This window comes from Opisthocomus hoazin, chromosome 4 (assembly GCF_030867145.1).
Source record: "Opisthocomus hoazin isolate bOpiHoa1 chromosome 4, bOpiHoa1.hap1, whole genome shotgun sequence".
Taxonomy (NCBI): Eukaryota; Metazoa; Chordata; class Aves; order Opisthocomiformes; family Opisthocomidae; genus Opisthocomus; species Opisthocomus hoazin.
The window spans coordinates 44,359,386-44,375,306 of record NC_134417.1 but is presented as its reverse complement, the minus strand read 5'-3'; the positions used below and the strand labels follow the sequence as shown (position 1 = coordinate 44,375,306).

The 15,921-nt window shown below is 45.0% G+C and overlaps 1 protein-coding gene across 3 annotated transcripts in view; it reads left to right on the top strand.

Moving 5' to 3' along the window:
- The first annotated feature begins 1,244 nt into the window (after window positions 1-1,244).
- Window positions 1,245-15,921, top strand: part of TRAK1 (trafficking kinesin protein 1) — a 145,879-nt gene continuing 131,202 nt past the window's right edge. Inside the window, exon 1 of one of the 3 annotated variants that reach the window (XM_075418812.1) lies at window positions 1,245-1,326. The gene's annotated coding sequence lies outside the window, so the exon portion shown is untranslated. Of the gene's footprint in view, window positions 1,327-1,762; window positions 1,938-2,001; window positions 2,084-15,921 lie in introns of those variants that run through there. The other 2 variants (XM_075418814.1, XM_075418817.1) reach the window with 2 other exon arrangements.

Here is a 15,921-nt window from a genome sequence, read left to right as displayed (position 1 = left end):
ACTCCTGATACTTTTATGACCCCAGGGTGAATCTATTCAGTTCACTAATCTGGCAGAACACTGACAAGGCAGAAAAAAAAAAAATTATTCCTAATTATTAGGAAACTGAGTCACTTTACCGAGGAATCCTAAGCAGCAGAGCCAGTCCCTGGCTCCTTCACAGGAGAAGCAGGGAGAGCAGCCGGCTGCTTCTGGCAGCAGCAAGCTTTTGGGTTGACTCACACGCCCCATAACTGCACCTTCATCACTTCCAGGGGCTCTGCTCTAAAGACACGCCTGTGAATCCTCTGTCGACCTTGTAATATTGCTCCTCTTTTTCCTGTCACCCAAGCACATCCCCATCTGGGATTTTCTTTGTTTGCATCTGTGAAGGGTTGGATCATTTCTTTCTATGGGTTATTCAGGGTCAAACCTCAAATCCATTTACACACATCCCATGCTTCTGGAATCCTGTTACCAGCACAACTGCAACTTTTTTGTCGTACCAGCTGTAACCTTGGACACAATTCTGTTCTTCCCTTGCCAGTAAACAAAAACAATCAAACCCTCCTGCCACAAATAGTTCTCTGAGAATTCTGCAGAAATAAGAAGTTGTGATTTCCTCTGGGTTTCTTTATTATTATTAGTATTAGATGTATTAAGAACCTGTTCGGAGCTTTTCTTTGTAGGTGGGACATTAATAACAAATCTTTGCCTTTGGGGATTTTCTGGTGCCTAATACATCTTGCAGTCGTACTGCAACTTTCCTCTCCAGGAGGGCGTGGGCAAGATTCCTCTCCTTCGCTCCTCCACCAAACTTGACAAACAGGTGTTTTGAATGCCTAACTTCCACCGCGACCCTCTCTCCTGTTCCCGCACCGGTTGTTCTGTCCACCAGCGTCCCCGCAGCCTGGCTGGGCGCTTGGCCGGGGTTTTGCTCAAGCCCTTCGCCTGGCTCAGGCAGGCAGCGCTCTCGCACGCACCGTGATCGATCCAGGAGCAGGGGTCGCCGGGGCGGCCAGCCGGCTGTACCAGCCCCGGTCCTTCAGCAGCGACAGGGCCAAGGCGGCCGCCAGGAATCCGAACAGTTGGCACGCAGCGGCCCCCTTGGCTGGCAGACGGCGGGCAGCTGAGCGGCCCCGCGCCGCGCCAGCCCTCCCCGGGAGCGAGGAGCCGCGGGGGGCCGGGGCGGGGGAAGACGGGCCGGGCAGATCGGCCCCCGCCGCTCGGCGAGGCGCTCCCCGCACTGCGGCCGGTTCCTCTGCGCCTCCCAAACCGGCCCGGGTCCCTTGGCGTGGCCGCTGCCTACCCGGCTGCACCTTGCCGGCCAGCTCCGGCAAAACCGGGGTGAGTTACTCCCGAGGCTGCAGGGCAGCCCGCCCCGCCGGCGCGGGCCGCGGCAGGGGGCCGGTTGCCGGGCGACGCGCGGCCCCTCCCCGCGGCAGGGCTGGGCCATGAGGTAATGGCCACCGGGGAGCGCTGCGGCTACCCAGCCAGCGGCCTCCGAGGTGGCCGCCGGCGGCACTCCCCTTCCTGCCGCCCCCTCGGTGTTCCCGCCGCCCCGCCTCCCGAGGAGGCCGTGCGGCCCGGCCCGGCGGCGCGGGTAAAGCCGAGCGGAGGGGCCCGGCGGCGGCCGAGGAGAGCGGCCGGTACCTGCCACACGTGCGCTACCGCCCGGCCGGCTGGCGGGACGGCTTTGCGGCGGTCCCCGGGCGCAGTTCGAGAGCGGGGAGCTGAGGCGGCGGCGGCTCGGCCGGAGAGACCGGGGAGGAGGGCACATGAGGCGCCGGCAGGAGGAGGGAGAAGCAGCAGCAGCGGCAGCAGCCGGCCGGCCGCGGCAGCCCCCGCGCCCTGCCCCAGTGGCGCGGGCCGAGGGCGAGCCGTGAGGGGAGCAGCAGCCCGGAGGTGGCCGCCGCCGGCAGCCAGGCTCCCCCGGCGCGCGGGGGCGCCGCAGCGGGGTGAGTGGGCGGGGCGGAGGTGCCCGCGCGCGCGGCGGGGACCGGCCGTGCGGCGCGTAACGGTGCGACGCGCGGCCCCGGCACGGGAGCGAGCGCGGCGGGGACCGGCGGGGCTGCCTCTTCCGCCGCGCGCCGCCTGCCCTCAGGTGAGCGGGCGCGGGCGGGAGGGAGGCCGCGCCGGGCGAGGCCTGCTTCGCGCACCGGCACCACCTCCTCCTTCTCCTCCTGCTCCTCATCGGGCCCCCGCGGCCCAGTGGCGGCGGGGCGACCTTCACAGGCGGCTTGCTCGGGGGCGGGCGGGGCGCCGCGTCCGTGCTGCCCGCGCTCCTTTGTCCGTCCGTGTCGTGTGTCGTCCGTCCCCCCCCCCCCCCCCCCCCCCGAAGCAAAGAGGCAGTTGGGTGTAATCATTTACCGAAGGTCAAGAGTCGCTGCCGAAATTCGGGCTGTGGATTATTCACAGTTAAACTGCTGCTGCTGTCAGCTGGAGGGACCCCGGCTGGCAGAGGTGGCTCTCAGCCGTCGGGGAGGGACATACCGGTGTTAACTTGGTTGCTTCGGTGTCACTGGTTATGGATGCCTTTAGGCGTTATACTTCTTTTTAAAACGACTAAAATATTCCTTTATGGTTTTTAACAAGTTTGGATCTTAGTGTCTGCTTTGGCGTGCAGCTGACGACTTTGAACTTCGTGTTTTGATGAGCTTATTTTCAAGTAAAATTAGGGAAGGGTAGGAAATGTCCGAGAAATGGAACTTCTGTTACAGGGCGGGAGCCCGGGCTGCTTGTTCTCCCTTGCTCAGACCATGGGAGACGTCTCCCGCGTGGACACTTTTCTCTGTCTTGCAACCTGTAACCTTCTTTGAACCTTTCAGCCCACCGAGGTTAAATCATGGGTGTAGTGGTTTTTGCAGTCAGGAAAGCAACAGCGAAAAACCAAGCTCAACCAAACCAAATCACAGTTGTGATGACTAGTTTGCCATGTGTGCATGTTTTACCAGAGTGTATTATACAGTTTCATATACTATAAGTAATGCCCTGGCTTCTGACCGCACTGGAACCAAACCATGTTTAAATGTGGCTGTTTCTAGTAGGGCTCTTCTAGCCCGTAAGAAGCCTGGAGGGAAGAGTGTGGTCCCCCATCCCGGGAACCGTATTCACAATGCTGTGCCTTCTCTGAGGCACTGTAACCTGTTTTCATTGAGCCAGAGCAACCTGTGGTGACAACAGATAAGAAAATTATTTCAGAAGCACATAGGAAAGTTATATTAAGCCATGATTGTAGCTATTACTTCTCTGTTTTTCAATGAGCGTCATTGTAAGGGAGGAAAAGCAGAAGGGTAAAAATCCTAATGGAAGGCAAGAGTTTTCAGCTCTTAATGTGAGCCAGTGAGTTAAGTGAAGACCAGACGGCTGTGTGTGTGGATAGAATTTAAATTTCTAGTGAAGTAAAACAAAAGTTTCTGTCAGTTGCATGAATGAACTCCCACTTGCCAGTAGATTTAACTGCATAGTGAATGACAGCAGTGGAAATGAGTAGAATCTCTCTGGATCTAGTGCAAAAAAAACCCCCAACCAAACAAAAATCTTGTTGTTCATAACTGAGCTTGCTGCCTGTTCTAGAGCACTGGGTAGCAAACTGGTATGTTGAGGAAGCATTAACGTGATTAGGCATATACATTTACATATGTGGTGTTCCATGTTTGGTGTGTATATGCATGAAACTTCAGGGAAATGTGAAGTTGTCACTGCAGCCTCTGTGCGTCTGACTAGTTGAGTCCAGAGTCCTGGCTAATGAAGCAGTACCAGCATGTGATCTGCAAGTTTCACTGTGTATATTAATGAATGTTAACTTGGCACTCTGTCAGTTTGTGGAATGCAGTTGAGAGTTGGTGGGAGTCAGTGAACTTGCATGTATCGGAGAGCAAGATCAGATGGGAAAGCTTTGCCTGGAACTGTTTGGAACTCCCTGTTATTCCTCTCCGCTGCAGCTCACACCTGAGCTTGTTGCTGCTTCACACATTCTGTCTGCTGTAACAACAGGTGACCCGCTGCTTTTGTAGAATTAACTTGATCCTAACCTTTCCATGTCCTCTCAGGATTTTCTTTCGAGTTTTGAAATATTCTAGCCAATCTGCTTTGGGATAGAAGAATGAGGTTAGTATCATAGATGTTATTGCAGGTTAAAAATTTTTGGTTTAAATGTGTGCTTGGTCAATACTATTGCTTCTTACTGTTGTCGCTGTATAATGCTGGAAAGGAAAAATGCTGAAACTTCCACTCTGTCTGCTGTGACAGACAGTAAGCTGAATGCAAGATACTTGCTTTTCTAATAGCTCAGTAGAAAGAATGCTCAGAATGAGTCCTATTGAGGTAGTGTCTGCACTATCGAAAGGCAAGACGTTCAAAACAAACCTTTCATGCTTTCTAAAAACTGTACCAATTTTTCTTCTTAACAGTTTCCTATGTTACTTAAAAATTTCCTTGGGAGAGGGGAGATAATAAAGGGCAAGGCAGTGTATGAGTTACGTTTGTTTGGATTATATTTCTTTCCAAAGTCTTTAAAATAATTTTCTCTGATTTTGAGTTGGGGGGGTTTGGTGCTCCTTCTGCTAGGATCAGAAGTAGCATTTGTGGGACATGATTTAGTTTGTGTTGTCTGAATGTTGTATGTTGTGAGTGGTACTCAGGTCAAGGTTGGTGGAGTGTTTCTTGTTAGTTTGCAGAAAATGGTGTGTTCTTTCTTTCAAGTTTTGAAACGGGTACCTTCCCCCTGCCCCAGTAATGACTGTTCTGTTTGCAAAAATGGGTGCCTCCTCTGAGAAGTCTCCAATACTAGGCCGGGCCCTTCATCAGTGTAACTTTTCGAATAACCCCATTTTAACTCTCACAAAACTGTCACTTGATTTCGTGTGCTGCTTATTTCACAATGCTTCTATATTTATGCAAGAATGGACAGACCAGTATGATATGAGAAGTCCTGATAACTACACTACACTATGGAATTAGGAGTTGTGCTTTAGCCTGTTGGTCAGAGAACTATTGTTGATAGGTAGGCTGTTATAACTGGTTCTGTCTTCCTTTTGAGCTTCTCCTTTTCTACGGATATACATGGCAGTTCTGCCTCTCTAGGAAGCTTAGTGATGCCACCAAGGTCAAGATTAAAAAATAAATATGCTTCAATGGCATGTAAAATGATGAAAGACATACTGTCATCTTCCTGTGTGGTGGTCATGTTGTTCCTTGTTTCTACTGTGCATGAGATTGTCGCTCGTGTGTTGCGTGAGAGCTATTAACAGGAGTAGGTTCCAGTAGCGACTGCACACCAGGTGGCTTTCAGAGTTATGATAAAAACATAGTAAGTAGGAGAAATGCTTTCTACTCACTAAACGACAGCTATTGTATGGCAGTTGTGGACAGCTCACTTAATGTACGAAGCTTTGTAATGCTGGAACTGTAAAACTGGTTTGTGATCTGTAATGCCTGTGCTGTGAAGGTATGTTTCTGAGCCATGTTTGTATCATTAAAACTCCATGAGCAATGCCATTGCCTCCTTGGAATGCTGCACTGGTATGGAGGGCTCAGTTTTGTGGATTCAGTTGTGGCACCAGCGATACTGGGAGAGATAGAAATCTTGAGAATTAGCTTCCTGTTAATGCAGGCTTTCCAAGATACCAATTGGTGTCTGATTCAAAGTCTTTCTGCTTATGCTGTGGTATGACCGAGATAGCTGTGTGAGTTTGCAAGCGCTTTTATTTTACTTTGCAGTGAATAACATGATAAATTTCAGTTCACTGCTAATATTCTTTGTCTAAAACTGCCCTTTATTTGAACTTTGATTCATCAATATTTCTCTTGTTACTGGAGCTTATTGATTACAGTGCAAGAAGTCATGCTATATAGTCATCCTGCTTATGGTTGTCCAGCTAAGAGGCTTATTGATAGCACAAACAGATTAGCTCAGAGATAATTCTTAGATTCAATTAAGTTGGCAGATTTGCTTTAGTTAAATCGGTTAGTAACTGTACTGGAGTCGATTCTTTGGCTCATCTTCCGTCTTCTCTGGGTAGAATTGTCTAACCGTGTGGTCCGTTAGATGCTGTAAACCCAAATGACACTGCTACTCTGTAACTCGTATTTCCTTATGTGCGTAGTGGGGTTTTTTTAAGTATTGAGTTGGATTAATATATATTAAAACCCTGTTGTTTTTGGTTGCATTTGTAGCAGAAGTTCAGAACACTGTAGCAGTCAGAGTAGTAGAAAGCAGGATGGAAATGTGAAAAGAGCTTGGTTTAAAAGCTCTTGCAAAGTTTCATTATTGGCTTCTTTTAACATAAGACCACACTGCTGCCCTGCACAGCAGATTTTCCTGTGGCTGTGGATTTCCTCTTCTGTGCCCTTTCGTATTATGGTGCTGGGAATCAACTGCATGACTTAGCAGAGAACTGTTTTTTAGGTTAATTTTCAATCAGTTTGTCCATAGTCTGGGGAGCTGAGCAGCTCTAAGCAGTGAGGCAAAGGAAGCAATAGGAGTAAGTGGCTGAGGCTTTGGTGTCGGGAGGGAAAGTCTTCAGGGAGCATAAGCTGATTTTGAAACTGCTGCACACTAAGCTCTGATATAAGCAACACCAGTTGTGCGTTGGTAGGTGAGATGCTAATGACGAGGCTGACGATATCCTGCTATGCAATTCTGTGCTTATGGAATATTCTTGACTCCTAGCACCTGTATGAACAGAAGAGAGAAATACTGAGTAGTTGATGTTCTGAGGCTATAGACAGACATTACCCTTCATTATACAGAATGAGAATATACTTAAGAATAAATTTGAGTGTTTTCATTTCACTAACTTTCAGTTCAGTCTTCATTCTGAGTGCTCTTTCCTGAGCAAGATGCCCACAGATTATAGTCTCTATTGTGAATAATGCAATCCTCAAAACTTAATGTGTAAAACAGTGATTTTAGATTCATAGAGTAATATGATCTAACAAAAAAAAAAAAAACAAGCCAACCAAGAAAACCCCCAAACCCCACTGTTTTCCCTCTGCCTTCTTCACTTATTTGTTCTTAGCAGACTTCTTTGGAGAGGCTTTGCCTTCTTAAAACTCATACAAAATCAGCAGAGTTTTTTCTCTTAGGTTTTGTAACATCAGCAGGTAAACGTTTTTCTTCATAGACAGTAAGACCAGAAAGAACAACTAGATGATCTAGCCCGATTATCAAAACTATGAGTTTATGGGTCTGTCCAGAAGTGTTTTGATCTGACATAAGACTTCTATATGTGTTTGTAGTCACTCTGGGGAAAATTTATCCAGGTATTTTTCATTAAATGTTGCTTTCCTAGTGAAATAGCCATGTGATAATTGCTCATGCCTTTTTCTTTTTTAAACTTTTCGTATATGATGTATTCTGAAGGATTTGTAAAGTAGAAGTGAGACGTTTTATTAAGACCATCACTTTTTTCCCCCTGCTGCTTTTAATTTGTCAGTCTCATAACTTTGCAGGAGGTCTGTAAATACCTTGAAATCGTAATGTGTAGTAAAGCAGGTAAAAGTTATTTACTTAGTTTCGTTTTGCAGACCCTTTAAGGAAGTCAGTGAACACCAGGATGAAAGTGACTGGTGTAGAGAGAGTGTGAAGAAGAGAGATACAAAGTGATTAAGAGTTTGTATTTGTGGGATTTTGCAGGCAATGTGTTATAAAAGAACAAAGTCAACTTTATGGTCCTGTGTGAAGATAGGAGCTCTGTGAAAAGTATGCCACCTTGTGTTTGGTGGATAGAAGCATGGTAGAGGTTGGAAGGGATTTCTGGGATTCATCTGGTCCAACCCACCTGCTCAAGCAAGGCCACCTACAGCTGATTGCCAAGGACCATGCCCAGACATCTTCTGAATGGAGACACCACAACATCTCTGGGCAATCTGTGCCAGTGCTCAGTTGCCCTCACAGTGAAAAAGTGTTTCCTGGTGTTGAGGTGAACCTCCTGTGTTTCAGTGTGTGTCCATTGCCTCCGGTCCTGTTGCTGGGCACCACTAGGAAGAGCCTCGCTCTCTCCCTTCACGTGTTTATTATACAGTGATAAGATCCCCCCAAGCCTTCTCTTCTCCTGGCTGAACAGTCCCAAATCTCTCAACCTCTCCTCATAGGAGGGATGCTCTGGTCCCTTCATCATTTGAGTGGCCCTTTGCTGGACTCTCTCCAGTATGTCCATGTCTCTCTTACACTGGAGAGCCAGAACTGGACACAACACCCCAGGTACGGCTTTACCAGTGCTGCGTAGAGGTGAAGGATCACCTGTCTCATCCAGTTTCCCACCTGTCTTGCAGTTGTTAAAGGAAAAATGTAAGAACCCCCCCCCCCACACACACTCCACTGAGTAATAATTCCAGTGCTTCAAACAAAACGTGGAGAAACTGCCATCATTAGTTTTCAGTGAAGTTTGAAATAATGCTGAGTTGACTTGTCCCATCTTTTAATAGAAACCAAAGGTTAGGAAAATGTTCATACAGTGGAAATGTTTATAGCCTAGAGGGGAAGAATGAAAACTGTGGGTATATTGAAATAGTTACATGCATCTCTTTGAGGAGATTAGTTGATCACTGTAAATTGGAACCAATTGGTGCACTTCTGTATTGTATGTTCAAGGCTGGTGCTGGTATTGTCGTACTGGACTTTAATTTCATGCAAGTCAGGACTCTGCATGAATTATGGTCTGACAGGGGCCATAATTTGGTGTCGTAGAGAATACTGAAGTGCAGTTTTGTTTGAAGAGAGAAATATTTCTTAAATGACATCGATGTCTGCTGCTTGTGGGAAATGGAGACTTTTACACCTACTGTCCTCTTTAATGCCTGCGTAAGTGGAGCTTGTGTTACTAACAACACTGCCTGTCCTGAAAAGCCTAGTTTCACCATCAGATACTGCACATCTGCATGCTTCGCAAGGGGTCACAGTCCACTCCTCTGCGGTAAGTAGAAACCTTGCAGTTCAAATCCATGCAAACCTCTTGCCCCAGTGGTACCTGTAAAATGAGCAGAACTCAGAGACATTGGACAATGTCAAAGTCCTTAGACTCTGCTTTAAACCTGTCTTGAATGGAATTTCTTTCTCTGCAGCTGTGACCGATCATACTACCTCTGTTTCTGAGGAGGTGTGCACTGTTGATGTAAGGTGACAAGGAGGAAATCAATCTTTCTGATACTGTGGTTTCTTATTATACATCTTCTCCTGTAGTGCTGCCTTCAGAAAGGAATGGTAAACTTCTGTTTTGTTGTGGTAATGCTACAGTAACAATCACTTCCAGAAATTTATGGAGGGGGTGGAGATGAATGTTTACCAAAAATATTACCTTCTTAGAGGCTTTGGTCCTGTAATGAATTCTGCGAACCTGTGTGTGTGAAGGTCATAGCAAGATCAGCACTTTATGGCTGTGTTTCCTGTTGGTTGTGTAATCTTGTCAGGCGGTAGGTGAGCACGTTAACAGTGTGACCTAGTGACTTGTGGCTAACTGGAAAGCCACTAATTTCCGATATAAAGCAATCTGAACTGAAAGTGCTTCTTCTGATTGTCTGAATTATTTATGACCTTTGATCACTCTTGTATTTGTTCCCTAGAATTTTACTCCATAATGGCTTTCTCAAAAATCTTTTGCAAGACGTCCAAAGCTGTTGGAATGAAAAGAATGAGAAAGGTTAGATACCGCCCTTATCTAGCAGAATACAATCTTGTCCCAAAGTCCGAAGTGGTCTCTACCATCATGCCTTGATGTATGTTATGCTATAATTTTTCTTTAAAGAACATTAAGTTCTCCATGACATTCACTTGTACTGCTTTAATCTATGAAATGAGATTTCATTTAGGAACTGGCGTACCTCAGGCAAATGCAACTTTCTTAAATACTTTGCCTTTTTACATTGCGAAAGCTACAGATCTTTCAGTGTAAACTTCTAAGGAACTGAGTTTGTTTAAACATTCACAAATCACAAAAATCAGTCATCTCGTACTTTGCAAAGGATGAAGTGGGTCAGCGAGATCAAAACTTTTGACTGAGGTAATTCAGGAGCTGGTGCCAATACGAGAATTAAATGCAGTTCTCATGAATCTCGGTTACAAGCCTATCAGTCTCTTAGGATCAGTGCATTGGCACACTCTGTGGTATTAGCTGTTTAGGACCTGACAGGGTAGAATATCTGAAATAGGCAGCCTTCTCAGTAGGCACGAGTGCTGCACCAGCACTTTTTTATTTACAGTACGAAGGTTGATAGTGTACACCACTAATCCTCTTACAAAAGAAGAACTCCAGATGGGCCAGAAGACTCTCCTTTCTCTGAAGAGTGTATGACTTTCTCAAGTAATTTGAAAGCATTTTACAAAAAGTTTTAAATACATATCTAGCAGACAGGTTGTTCTGGATAAGATGGTGCTACTATTAAAACAGTAATTTTAGTGAAATTTCTATTTCTTTTTGCATTCAGTAAAACTGATGGGCTATTAAGCTAACCATGGGGTATTGCTGTGAAAAAGATCAGTGTTCAGAATGGAAATCTGGGATTTCACAGTCTGGGAACACAGCACCTCCAAGATGCAGCACCATCTCACTTTGCTCACTGATGACTGTTCTAGGTAAGTCAGAGTCTCAGAGCTTCTTGAGCTAGATTTACTAACCTCCCCTCTCCAACAGTAAACACTGTGCCCATCTTGTACTACTTATCAACTTGCAGAGGATACTTGTCGTATGTTGACATAAAGGAAGAAAAACTGAAAGTTTTGTTATTAATATCCCCCTGTACTGTTATAATACATAGGAGGAAAGAGAGGAGGGAAAGAAGATTTTTGACTTGAAATGTCTGGATAGGAATCGTTTTGTTTTGTTTTGTCATGGGGGTATTGCTGTCTTTAAAAAAAAAAATTGCTTTTGAAAATTGCTTTTGTGGAATGAGTAATCTATTAAAGCTAAGGATGTTTGTATGTAAAGACAAAGATCATAACCAAGTGTAGTTCAACTGAAATAACATAGAATTAACAGTTCACAGTAGATACCCAACTCTAATGAAAAGCTTCTTAGCCATGGTGGAGGGGACAGATGAATGCCACTGCATTTTGGGTATGGATGCTGAATATATCTCCTAAAAGCAGAGAGTGGATTTCTTAAATTCAGCAGTAATGATTTTATTATGAACTTATTTCATTCATTGAGGGATATTTTGTATCTCATTCCTGTTCCCAAATTGTTGTTGATGATACCTGATGGCAGAAAATGTATCTTAATGATATGACCTTAAATGACATTAAGGATTATTTTCAAATTCTGCATATGTCGGAACATCTCTGCTGTAACAACTCCTTTGCAGCCTGAACACTGAATAAAGAAGTTAATGAGATCAAGAAGTGCTATATCTCTGTCATGTTTGTATGACTCTATCCAGTCATCCACTACAGACTGCATAGCACTCTTGCCCATTTTAACTACCTCAAACAGCATCATGTTTTCCACACCATTCTGTTGGTGATGTCCATTTATCCGATTTGGACCACTAGGTTTCCCTCCTCCGTTCCCGCTTTTCCCCTTTTCTGCTGGTCCTTTTTTTCCTTTTTTACAGGTTTTTCCTTTGCCTTGTTTTTGGTTTTTTCCTTCAATATCCTCAAAGTCTGTATCGGAAGAGAAGTGAGTTTCAGACTCCTGAAGGAGAGTAAAATCAGTTGGGCAGAGAGGAACCTGATGAGGTTCAACAAAGGCAAATGCAGGGTCCTGCACCTGGGGAGGAACAACCTCATGCATCAGTACAGGCTTGGGGCAGACCTGCTGGAGAGCAGCTCTGTGGAGAGGGACCTGGGTGTCCTGGTGGACAACAGGCTAACCATGAGCCAGCAGTGTGCCCTGGCTGCCAAGAAAGCCAATGGCATCCTGGGGTGCATTAGGAAGAGTGTGGCCAGCAGGATGAGGGAGGTTCTCCTTCCCCTCTACACTGCCCTGGTGATGCCTCATCTGGAGTACTGCGTCCAGTGCTGGGCTCCCCAGTTCAAGAAAGATGAAGAGCTACTGGAGAGAGTCCAGCGGAGGGCTGCGAGGATGGTGAGGGGACTGGAACATCTCTCCTATGAAGGGAGGCTGAGGTAGCTGGGCTTGTTCAGCCTTAAGAAGAGAAGGCTGTGAGGGGACGTTATAAATGCTTATAAATATCTGAAGGATGAGTGTCAGGAGGATGGGGCGAAACTCTTTTCAGTAGTGCCCAGTGACAGGACAAGGGGCAATGGGCACAAACTGAAGCACAGGAAGTTCCGTCTGAACATGAGGAAGAACTTCTTCCCTCTGAGGGTGATGGAGCACTGGAACAGGCTGCCCAGGGAGGTTGTGGAGTCTCCTTCTCTGGAGATATTCAAGAACCCGCCTGGACAAGGTCCTGTGCAGCCTACTGTAGGTGACCCTGCTTCGGCGGGAGGGTTGGACTAGATGACCCACAGAGGTCCCTTCCAACCCCTAACATTCTGTGATTCTGTGACATGCCCAGAGAAGTTGTGGATGCCTCATCACTGGAAATCTTTAGTCAGGTTGGACATGGCTTTGAGCAACCTGATCTAGTGAAAGATGTCCCTGCCTATGGCAGCGGGTTGGACTAGTTGGTCTTCAAAGGTCCCTTCCAACTCAAACCATTGTATGAAATGTGGCCATAAATATTGGGGGTTTTTTGATCCAAAAGTAATATAAACACACTATGTTGATCTATGTTAATATATACAGTAAGAATTAAGAACTCGATGATTCCGTAAAAAAAATTTCACCACTTGTCAGCTGGTATTTTGACAGGAGTTTCAATTCAGGTGGACAAAACTGTACTTTTAAATGGTCCTGATCGTTCATCATAATTAATTTTTTCCTTTTAAAAAATATTGGCGTTAAAGCTGACGTTTCCTCCTTTCTACCAACTGACTAGATGGATTATTCCTTGCATTTGTAAGTCTAGCACAGCTGCTCTTCCAGCAGGTATGAATTCAACAAGAACAAAAATGTCTTTTGGCTCTCTTCAGTTGCCAGTCAGTTTGTCAAGCCTTGTAGTTTCATATGACTGTTGAACAGGTGTGGGTAAATTGAAACTGCAACCTCATCTCTTTGTATCTCCAGAAGAGGCCATTGCTGTTAAGCCTTGGGTTAACGCTTGTGTAGGTTATGTAAATTCTGGTTCTGGGCGCTCACCGAGTAGTTTTCCCACAGCCCTGTGATGCTGTGGGTAAGCACACACAGCAGTTAATGGACATATTGATGATTTGAGTCCCGCCAGTGATTGCTGTTCTCATGGCAATGAAGTTTGGAAGATAGCATTGCAGCACCAATACTGGAAAATCCTCAAAGCTGCAGATAAAAGTTCGGAAGTGACTGCCTAGAAGTGTGTGACAAGTAGAGCCAACAGAGTGCCTCGGTTTAGTGATTTCTCTCTCTTAAATAATTGTGGTTTCCTGGCAAGCAACTGAAGCTGCAGAAGCGGACAGTCTTGTTTCCCCATCCTCACCCCTCCCTCACGCACTGCTTCTTGTATGAGCCTGCGATGGCCCAGCTCAGAGAGCTGATCCATCTGAGGACTACTTTACCCCACCCTCTGTGTTCTCTCCTGTCCTGCCTCCCCCATCCCCTTGGTTTAGCCTTTCAACCAGGTTGCATTCCTGATCGCACTGACATGCAGTGGCACAAGCACCAAGGTCTCTATGAGGAGGGTGGAGTGATGGGTATATATGGCTTCAGGGTAAGCGTGTGGTAGGATGAGGGTGTGCTTTCAGGACAGCCTACGCTAATACTAGCTAGAGGTGGCTGGGAAGGCGTGTGCCTGAAGGCTGTGCTTTTGCAGCTGGATTAGCCTAGTCTCACAGTTTGCATTCTCTGTTGGATGGAGTCCTGCCTTGTCACCAGTGCTGTGTTGTACTGCTTTGTCAATTAGTGTTTAGTTTGCTTTAGGTGCGTAACACCACACCTTGTATTTAACATGTGTTAGACATGTATTTAACGTGATTGAATACCCTACCCTATTTCTGCTGAGATGCTAAATTAGCACTAATTACCATGTCAAGAACACTGAGAGGAAATTCCTAAGTGCGCCTAGCAGCAAGCCTATTGTTTTGATCCTATGACCAGCAGGGATAACTTGAAGATAAAGCGGTGATACAATATTGTAGCAGGAGAAATGAGTAAGAGGAAATAGGAGGGGCTGCATAGTCAGGAAAATGATCGGCTTATAACATGACTTGTTATAGCAGATGTAATACTGTGTTTTCTTTTTTGTTTCTCAGACCTTTCTCTTGAAAAGATAAGCAAGCAGTTATTGTAACATGTGGACAATAAAAGATTGTTTTCTTTTTGTTTAGCAAACTCTTTAGACTGAACAGCTATAGAATACTTATTTCAAACTCCAGAAACTGGGAAGGCATGAAATTACAGGGCTTCAGCCTTGTTCTGGCTCTGATGTGAATCCTAGAACAGGTAATTAATTTCTCTTCTGAATGGGAATTGGTGGCTCCTGATTGCCCTGATTTCTAACTGGAAACTGTTGTTTGCTGTGTGATAGATAACTTATATTACAGCTGTGTGGCAACTTGGAATTGAGTGTATGTGAAGCTAAAGAATAGACTTTGTGAGGGACTCTTTTGGACACTGTGGTGTTCAATGGTGTTGTCAGTTACTGCTGGAGAAGTGAAAGGATTTTGAATTCCTGGGATGTCAGAGTATTAAAGCATTGGATGTGGATGTTCTTAAAGAGCACTAAAGACATTTGCAAGCTTCCCTACTTTTCTCTCTGCTTTTTTTTTTTTGCCTTTTTGTTTTTTTTCCTCTTAACCATACCGTTTCTCTGGCTTTGTTTTGTATGTCAAGTATAACAGATTTTCCTTTCTTTCCTTAGTTAAGAGCTCAAGGAGAGAAATTGACTATCTCCTTTTCTTTACAGGGAGTCAGTTAATGGTTTTAAAGTTCTTTGTAGCAACTAGTTACACAAAGGCATTTCATAGACAGAAATTAACAAGGTTAAATGGAACTGATAAAATGGAAATGAAGGTCTGATTTATGATTTATCTCTTAAAAAAAAAACCCTAAAATTGAAATAACTCGTTCATAAATTTCTAAATATCTTTTCACAAAAGGTGCAAAGAAATTGTTGTCTAGGAAAGTTTACGCAGTATGCCAGATCTCATAGTAAACCCCAGAGATGGTTGTGGTGGCCAAAAGAAGTTATGCTACCTTACTGTATTCCATTTCTAACAAAAACTTCATAAAGTGCCTGTTAAAACTGATCTGAAGAAAAGGCATTTCTGGAAAGTGGACTCACTAACCTCTTGGAGAATAGATTTTAATAGGAGTTAGAAACTGATATTTACAGATGTAAATTCCTATCAATTATGAGAAGTAGAATATGTCCCTGTAACTCAGGAATGGTTCCTTGAGTAAAGTCCAAATCGTGAGGTTGTGGATTGCTGATTTTAAGGGGTTTGGTTGATTTTTTTTTTTAATCTTTTTTTTTCTTCTGTATTGAGGTTTATATTTGTTTTTCTGGAAAACAATTGCAGGAGCCAACAAAATGAGTCTAGCTTCAACATAGTTTACCATTTACACTCTAGAACAGCAAAACCATGCTTGAATCACAATGGTTAAAGATGGTTGATTTTTGTGTGAAGATTACCCGTAGTGTGCCTGAAGAAGTGAAGGAGAAAGGAATATAGTGATAGGGTGGATGGGTGGGTGTGTTTCGGGAGGGGGAGTAGAATTTGAAGGATCCATTACGTTACAAGACATGTTTGGTCCAAAATCACTAGTATTTTGTCTTGGGAGCCAATATTGACCTCTGGGCTTGTCTGCTTTTTAATTAAAAACAAAAAGTGCCCAAATTACTATTTTTGGATACAGTGGTGCACCTGAGTGAATATAGTTAGTATATACAGTGCCTCAACTGTGGAGGTAGAAGAGGCTGGAATCCTTGACACCTCAAAAGTGTTTCTGAATTAGTCTCTTGGAT